The sequence below is a fragment of the Piliocolobus tephrosceles genome, chromosome 14, assembly GCF_002776525.5.
Source record: "Piliocolobus tephrosceles isolate RC106 chromosome 14, ASM277652v3, whole genome shotgun sequence".
NCBI classification, from domain to species: domain Eukaryota; kingdom Metazoa; phylum Chordata; class Mammalia; order Primates; family Cercopithecidae; genus Piliocolobus; species Piliocolobus tephrosceles.
Genome location: NC_045447.1, coordinates 24,501,267 through 24,510,907, shown reverse-complemented (window position 1 = coordinate 24,510,907; position 9,641 = coordinate 24,501,267). Strand labels below are relative to the sequence as shown.

Here is a 9,641-nt window from a genome sequence, read left to right as displayed (position 1 = left end):
GGAAAGCAATGTTGCTGACCATGAGCTCCCTGAGGCAGACCCTGGGCTAGATTCATCTCTGAGACCCTCGTGCCTAGCTCCAGACCTGGTACAATCAGGTACTCAGGTGTGCTTGCTGTTTTGAATCGAAATGAATTACCCAAAGGGAAAATAAAATGAAGGGCACCCAAGAAGAGCTTGCTTCATGGCCTCTTTTTTTTTAAATCAGAGTTTCACTTTGTCACCCAGGCTGGAGTGCAGTGGCATGACCATATCTCACTGCAGCCTCAACCTCCTGGGTCCAAGTGATTCTCCTATCTCAGCCTCCCAAGTACCTGGAACCACAGGCACACACCACCACAACCGGCTAGGTTTCAATTTATTTCTTTTTACTTTGTAGAGATAAGATTCTTCCTATGTTGTTCAAGCTGGTCTTGAACTCCTGGGCTCAAGCAATCCTCCCACCTCAGCCTCCCAAAGTGCTGGGATTATAGGCATGAGCTGCTGTGCCCGATCAATGGCCTCTTGAATGATACCAACTGGCCAAAGGCTTCCTTCCAAAGCCAACCAACAATTCCCATTGTTGCCAGTCCCACCCTCCAGTTGTTTCCTAAACCACCAAAAATACAGAGCACCTTTGTGCTCAGGGAAGACTGAGTTGAACCTTTTCTGCTTTCCCTCTTTGATTGTTTTTGCCAGTATCAAAGTGGGTGATATGGACTATAAATGGTCAGACTACACATTCTAAAATGTGACTCCTTTGAGAGTTTTTAATCTATCTGAGACACAGACAGGCACAGCACGAAAACAGAAACTATCTCAACTTCATTAGGGGAAATTTATAGCTTGCCTAGGGTCACCATGACGACCAAAAGACAGGACCTATTTGTAGATGCCAGTATCTGTAGAAGAGCTCAGGTAAGGGACAGAGCTACATTTACTGACAACAAACTATGTATCAGGTTGCTTAGCACACATTGCTTTATTTAATCCTCACAAACACATGTGAGATAGCGTTCTCCCATTCAGAACTGAGGAAATTGAGGCTCAGAGGCTGAAAGTCATTCATTGAAGACCACACAAGACTGATCTGAACTGAGGTTTGTCTGACTCTAAAGTCTCCATGAGTTGGGCCTTTTAAGATTGTGAGGGTAGCTGTGCTCAGGTTGAGGCAGGTGGTGGAAGTTGTTATAAAAGTGCACAGATGGCCGGGCACGGTGGCTCATGCCTGCAATTCTAGCACTTTGGAAGGCAGAGGCAGGCGGATCACAAGGTCAGGAGTTCAAGACCAGCCTGACCAACATGGAGAAACCCTGTCTCTACTAAAAATACAAAAATTAGCTGGGCATGGTGACATATGCCTGTAATCCCTGCTACTCAGGAGGCTGAGGCAGGAGAATCTCTTGAACCCAGGAGGCGGAGCTTGCAGTGAGCTGAGATCATCGCGCCATTGCACTCCAGCCTGGGCGACAGACCAAGACTCCATCTGAAAAAAACAAAAAAAGTGCACAGACATCTTGGCACTCTCAAGGAAGCCCATCAGTGGGGTGGGATAGTCAGGACTCAGGAGGACACTTGCCTCCCCCAGGATGCCACCATTCCCAAAAGCCAGCTCATTCATTACTCTTTCCTTTTTCCTACTTTAGGGTCTTCCTTCTGTGCTCCTTGAGAAAAAGTTGGATTGCTTTCCTAACCATAACCATGTACACAGCAGAGCTGTTGCCAAACACAATGGCTGTCTTGGGTCAAGGCTCATTCCTTGTCTAATCAGTTGAGTCTGGTGATTAGCATGGGTTCTCTCAGAAGAAAGGATTTGAATACAAGTTTGCCTTCGGAAGGTGCAGGGCAGACTTGTAGGAGAGTGTGGAAGTGACACAAAGACTGCCAGGCATGGTGGCTCACGCCTGTAATCCAGCACTTTGGGAGGCCAAGGCAGGCAGATCACCTGAGGTCAGGAGTTCAAGACTAGCCTGGGCAACATGGCAAAAACCTGTTTCTACTAAAAATACAAAAAATTAACCGGGCATGGTGGTGGGCACCTGTAATCCCAGCTACTCGGGAGGCTGAGGCAGGAGAATCTCTTGGACCCAGGAGGCGGAGGTTGCAGTGAGCCGAGATGGTGTCACTGCATTCCAGCCTGGGCGACAGAGCAAGACTCCATTCCCCCACCAAAAAAGGAAGTGATACAAGGAAGGGAAAGTGCATTATTAAGCAAGCTACCATAGTGGGCAACTAGAGTTTAATTCCCTGTGGTGAAACCCAGCATGAAACATATGCTTCAGAATTATCCCACCCAAAGGAGGAGGGAATAGATGTATTTTCATACCAACTTCCTACTGTTACTGTTTGAAGGCTGCTCTTTGAGGATACTAATTCCCAGTCACTTTCATCCTTCCCAGTGCTGGGAAGAGCCAACTTCCTCAGTTCTGTGGAAAATAAAAAAGCCTCTGGGCTAAGAGATGTAGATACCGGAAGTTGGGACTGGGCTGGAGCCCACTAAAAGGTCACAGGGAAACAAGTGGAGCAATGACAGCTCTGCTACTCCTGGGCTACAGGTCACATGAGTAAAAGCATGGCAACCCGTGTGCAAGGATCCGCTGCCTCTGACCACTTGACTCATAAATGAACTGAGGGAGTGGCAGACACTGAGTGTGGTCTCGATTCTTTGGTCAACCCAAATAACAGAGAGAGAAGCTCTCTAAGAGAAAATGATGTTTGTTATTGAGGAATGAGCATTGCAATGGGAGTACACATGGGTATATGCAGGGAAGTAAAGAAAGACAAAGAAAGACAAGGATTGTTTCGTTTTGTTTTGTTTTTGAGCCAGAGATTCATTCTTGCCGCCCAGGCTGGAGTACAATGGTGTGATCTTAGCTCACTGCAACCTCCACCTCCTGGGTTCAAGTGATTCTCTGAAAGCATATTTGATTAATTATCTTATGGTTAGGTTTTGACTGTCTCTTGGTGTGGAGGTAACCTGTTCTAAGTTGTTAGTCTGGTCCCACATCAGAAGGAATTGACTGGCAACTAGGAGTAAGTGTCAAAACCCTTTTAGCTACATTTGAGCTACAAGGGAGGTTTGGAGGGGGTGCCTGTCAGGCTAAGTCTGTCCAGAGGCCATTGTCAAGTTTAATTTTGTCTGTTCCGCAGGCATTGGCTAGCATTCAAAGCGCTGGGACAGCATTATTGTTAGAAGTCCTACTACTCCTGAGATCTGGCCACTGCACTCCAGCCCGGGCGACAGAGGGAGACTCTGTCTCAAAAAAAAAAAGAAAAAAAAAAGAAGTCCTACTACTCCTGCAGAAATTTAACAGACAACAGATACAAAGTTTAAAAAGGAAAACATAAAGTATCATTGATACTAATATGATAATTTCAGCTTGTCTAATAGCTTTGAACCATGAACGAACGCTTAAAGGCAACCAACTAATAAATCAAATGACTATGGCGAATTAGGTGAGACCTACTGCTTCCATGTGGCCTGTTTTCTTATATTGTGTATTTGGGTCTGGACTTCCCCAGAGGAATTTATCCAGGTACAGCATGTAGTATTAGCAATAGCAAAGACACTGCCTTTTTCAGCTAGATAATCAAGAGCAATTCTATCATCTATTATCTCATGACTGGGTTGAGTTAAAGCAAAGAGTAGCAGTTGTATTAGGGATTTTGTTAAAGTTACTTATTGGATGGATTAAACTTTTTTTTTTTTTTAGGCTATGTAAATATTCAGGATTAGCATGACAGATGCAACATTTGGTCAAGTTCCCTGCAGAAGTTGCTGACTGTGAAATTTTAATTATATCATTATTATGCCAAGTGAAAAAGTTAGGCATAAGCAAGGAAAAATTCAGAGGGGCAAGAGTTTCATTATGATGGGAAATCTTGTTCCACCATTTTAGGAACAGCATGTCCACAGCATGAAGATGTCGGCTGCTCACCCTGGTTTAATGTTCAGGGTTAAACACCCTGGTAGTTTAAATGTCTCTGGTTATGGCATTAGGTGGTTTGGTGAACTTTTGGTGTGGCCCACACATCAGGCATGAAGCTTGACCCTTGAAATATACATCAAGTTGTCTAACTTCAGCTTACAGGGCTTTAGGAAAGAGCAGTTCCCATTCTTAGTAATTCCATGGGAGAAAAGTGGATTGGAGGAACCTAGAAGAATTTAAGATCCAGTTCAGTCCACAGGTGAATAATAAAAACTCAAACAAACAAACAAAAATACCCCACACAGGGTTACAATCTAATAACAGGTATATTTTAACTTTTCTTTAGAAACATAGAAACATAACTTTTCTTTCTACAGTCATTCAGATTTCTACCAAAGATAATCCAAGTAAGACTAATTTGTTGTTATTTGTGTTTTATTAAATTTGGCCTGATAAATTCACACAAGCACAGCAGAAATAGTAATTGACCACATAGGAACCTCAGATTTGACTTTAAAAGCTTCTCAAGACTAGAAAGCTAATCTAAGGCAGACTTCAGACTTTTTCTGCTATACCTATAAATAACTTAAAATATGACATTACATTTAAAAGCTTGGTAATGTAACCAATGTTTCCAATTGTACCTTGTTATTTAAAAAGCAGATTCTAATTAAACTTATGCAAACAACTTCATTGCCATAAAAATTAAGAATACTCACAAACAGTTTCCAAATTTTGGAGGGACAGAGAAAAAGTAACTGTTGCCAGTTTTGTTCACAAAAGTATACTTTACCAAATGGTTGTAAACTATAGATAGATTGAGAGAGAAAGTCTCCTTAAATCTGGAAAACAAAACATTTAAGTAAAAAACTAACAATGTTTCAAATATCTGTCTTCATTAGATATTTAATCTAATGTAATTAATTTTTGTTCTGTTTAATCTTAGTTGTCAGTTTCATGAATTTATCAGTTTCTTCATGGGGGTCCTGAATATCTTTACTTAGTCCATTGATCTTAAACTTATCAGAAATCTATATTCAGGCATATTGGCCAGAGTCTTTTCCATGAATCTGATTGCAGATGCATTTAAAGAAGAATTAAAACTGTGGAAGACAGAGGCTTAAAACAGCCATGGTTAAAAATCTGATGAGGGTTCAGCAATTGAAAAGGAAACTCAGTTATGTTTATTGCATACAGCATTTTAAGACAACAACCAGAAAAATGACTAACAGCATCACATTAGGACCATCAAACATTTATAAATTTTACATAATTTTTAGATCTTTCACATCAATAACATAGCCATATAAATATAACTTAGAGAAGATTTAGCATCACTTCGTTATTTGATCCCATCTGTGCCTCCAATGCTTCTCATACAACTCAATACATCAAACAAGCCTAATTAGTTTAACATCTCTACAAGCTGAAAAATACATCCTTTGAGGCTCTCCAGGAGCCCAACTAGAAAATCTCAAAGATAATTCTAGGTTGAAAAGACTTCATTTAGAACTCTGATATTGAGAAAGCCGGCCAAATATGTCAAAAGGTATAAAACATTAAATTAAAACAGAATTGCAGATCCTAGTGAAATAATAGTTGTTCACTTACCAAGAGTGAAGATTTCAAGGTCTGAGGGTGGCACATCTCACACATGAGTGTGAACACTCAATCATCCTCATGAACTACAAAAGGATTATGACTGAAGATTTTAAAAGTAAGCTGAGCATGGTGGTGTGCACCTGTAGTCCCAGCAACTCACGAGAATGAGGTGGGAGGATCCTTTAAGTGCAGGAGTTCAAGGCTAGACTGGACAACACAGTGAGACCCTATCTTAAAGAATAAAAATTGCAAAAGCAAATGCAGAAAGTTGCATTTTTTTTTTTTTAAAGGCTAAAGACTCAGTTTTCCTAAGTAACCACAAACCTGGCCAGGTGCAGTGGCTCACCATGCCTGTAATCCCAGCACTTTGGGAGGCTGAGGTGGGTGGATCACGAGGTCAAGAGATTGAGACCATCCTGGCCAACATGGTGAAACCCCATCTCCACTAAAAATACAAAAATGAGCTGGGTGTGGTGGCATGCACCTGTAGTCCCAGCTACTTGGGAGGCTGATGCTTGAACCTGGGAGGCAGAGGTTGCAGTGAGCCGAGATCACGCCACTGCACTCCAGCCTGGCAACAGAGTGAGACTTGGTCTCAACAACAACAACAACAACAACAACAACAACAACAACAAACTAATAAAGACAGCATGAAGCACAGGAAATTACCTTGATAAAACACAGAATCTTTGTTTCCTAGGCCAATTACCAAAAAATAAATACTCCTGCAGTGTAGTTGCTTCTTATAGGAAGTCCTTTTAGATAACCTGAAAATCTAACCTAATGAAAAGGTACTTGAATTCAATTTGACACTTGATGAGTGTGTGTCCAAGGTTATAAGTATACACTACACTATAGAAGAAGTAAACAAAAAAAAAAAATAAGTACCTTGAGCAGGGAAACATATGGCTCTTAGAAAAAGTAAAAGCACATTAAGTTTCCTGGTTATGTGGAATAATTCAGACATATCAAGAAAAGCCAATAGCACAGAATCAAGTTATTCTTCAGGAAAACATTGCTTTTCTAGGCCTTTAAGACAGACATATCAGCATTAGGCCTCAACAACAGAGTTAGAACCAGATAAAATAAGTACAGAAGCTTACCAAAATGTCAAGGGAGAGAGTCATTAAGTTAATTAAGAAAAAAAAAAAAGTGTGGCCAGGCGTGGTGGTTCATGCCTGTAACCCCAGCACTTTGGGAGGCCGAGGCAGGTGGATCACAAGGTCAGGAATTCAAGACCAGCCTGGACAACATAGTGAAACCCTGTCTCTATTGAAAATACAAAAATTAGTCGGGTGTGGTGGCATGTGCCTGTAGTCCCAGCTACTCAGGAGGCTGAGGCAGGAGAATCGCTTGAACCTGGGAGGCGGAGGTTGCAGTGAGCCAAGACCACGCCATTGCACTCCAGCCTGTGTGACAGAGTGAGAATCTATCTCAAACAAACAAACAAACAAACAAAACAAAACAAAAAAAGGTGTGCCTTCTTAAGAGGAGAAGGAGGAAGAGCAGAAGGCAATGGTGTATGACCTGCAAATCATGTGCAATGAGGTGCAGCAGAAGTTGCGCTTCTGAGACACAAATCTGAAAATCTTCAAGAGAAAGACTCTATTTTGAGAAATTAAATTACTACTTTAAATTTAAAAGATAGCATCTAGAATTAGAGAAATTAAACAGAAACCATAAAACAGGAAGAGGTTATAGTTCAGAAGATGGTAAAAAACTTGAAGAAATAGATTTCAGGGTTTTTTTTTTTTTTTTTTTTTTTTTTTTTAGAGATAGTTTCTTATTCTGTTGCCCAGGCTGGAGTGCAGTGGTACCATCATAGCTCACTGCAGACTCAAACTTCTGAGCTCAACTGATCCTCCCACCTCAGCCTCCTGAGAAGGTGGGGGGCGAGGGAGGAACTACAAGTGTGCACCATCATGCCTGGCTAATTTAAAATTTTTTTTTGTAGAGATTGGGGTCTCATGATATTGCCTAAGCTGGTCTCAAACACATGGCCTCAACCAATCCTCCTGCCTCGGCCTCCCAAAGCACCAGGATTACAGGTGTGAGTCACCACACCCAACCAGATTTCAGAATTAAAAATCAAAACCTCTTGTAATTTTTTTTTAAACTAAGAGCAATGATACTCCAGTAAACCCTTATTGCTTTAAACATAGATAACTAGTTTTTGGTTTTGTATCAATATATTCAATTTTCAGAAAAATTTATAAACAATTTCCTTCTAAATTTAGCCAACTTGGTTATATACAAAATTTATTTCATAAGATTCATCTTTCACAAACCTTTTGCAAGTTGCTCAAACATCTTATGGCTTGCTTAGGCCTAATTTTGTTTTATACTTTCTTTTTTAATATTGAAACAATTATTCTACCTTAAGACAAAAATTTACTTTTCTTTTTCTTTATCATTTTTACCACACAAGATTCTTTCTCATACAAAGTTATGTATCTTTTTCATCTTTCTTACCAAAGGTACCTTCTCATATGCATAATTTTCTTTGCATGTCTCTTTTACTTACTGATTTCTTTCCGTCTTGTCTTTATTTCCATCTTAAATCTATATTTTGAAACAACCTTTAAATAATGTCCAAATTAGATATAATTATTATTTTTAAATTAAAAAACATATATTCATGTTCTTTTTTAAAATAATTTTTTACTGGCTAGGTGCAGTGGCTCACATCTATAATCCCAACACTTTGGGAGGCTGAGGCAAGAGAACTGCTTGAGCTCAGGAGTTTGAGACTAGCCTGGGTAACATAGCAAGACCCCATTACTACAAAAAAAAATTTTTTTTTAAATAATATTAAACTAGCCTTATTCATCAAAGAATTACACAAAGATAATTTTGCTTTTAAGGCTGGATTTGTGGGTCTACGACCTTACAACATCTAGCAGAGACAAATATAGAACTTCCTGATCAGTAAACTCAGGCAAAAATTTATGCTAAGAATTCTGAAGACATTTTTATTTTTATTTTACCAACAATTTTTTTTTTTTTTGAGGTGGAGTCTCACTCTGTTGCCAAGGCTGGTATGCAATGGCACAATCTCAGCTCACCGCAACCTCCAACTCCCAGGTTCAAGTGATTCTCCTGCCTCAGCCACCTGAATAGCTGGGATTACAGGTGTGCGCCACCATGCCCAGCTAATTTTTGTATTTTTAGTAGAGATGGAGTTTCACTATGTTGACCAGGCTGGTCTCAAACTCCTGACCTCAAGTGATCTGCCCACCTCGGCCTCCCACAGTGCTGGGATTACAGGTGTGAGCCACCATGCCCAGCCTATTTTACCAACAATTTTAAGATTAGTTTACTTACAAAAGATTTACCCACCAGGTGCAGTGGCTTACACCTGTAATCCCAGCACTTTGGGAGGCCGAAGTGGGCAGATCACGACGTCAAGAGTCCGAGACCAGCTTTGCCAACATGGTGAAACCCGATCTCTATTAAAAATACAAAAAATTAGCCAGGAGTGGTGGCGCACACCTGTAATCCCAGCTACTAGGGAGGCTGAGGCAGGAAAATCACTTGAACCCAGGAGATGGAGGTTGTGGTGAGCAGAGATTGTGCCACTGCACTCCAGCCTGGGCGACAGAGCAAGACTCTGTCTCAAAAAAAAAAAAAAAAAAAAGGATTTATGTTTACGTGAACATAAAAGCATTTGTATTAATTACTGTATTTCTAATAAATTACTTTTTTAAGCACTTAATTATTTTCCTTCAAGCCAATTAAATAGAGATCTTTGTTTTTTTTTTTTTTTTTTTTGTTACGGGGTCTTGCTTTTTTGCCCCGGCGGGGGTGGAGTGGGGGGGTCTCCGCCCACTGAAGCTCCGCCTCCCGGGTTCACGCCATTCTCCCGCCTCAGCCTCCTGAGTAGCTGGGACCACAGGCGCCCGCCACCTCGCCTGGCTAATTTTTTGTATTTTTAGTAGAGACGGGGTTTCGCCGTGTTAGCCAGGATGGTCTCGATCTCCTGACCTCGTGATCCACCCGTCTCGGCCTCCCAAAGTGCTGGGATTACAGGCTTGAGCCACCGCGCCCGGCCCCGAGATCTTTGTAAATTTAAAATCATATACATAAAATATGTAGACACAAAAAGTAAAAACATATAGATGAAGAAAAACA

General features: G+C 40.8%; 1 pseudogene; it reads right to left on the bottom strand.

Moving 5' to 3' along the window:
* Positions 1-5,509: 5,509 nt before the first annotated feature.
* On the bottom strand, positions 5,510-5,605 carry LOC111550391 (annotated as a pseudogene).
* Between the last annotated feature and the right edge of the window lie 4,036 nt (positions 5,606-9,641).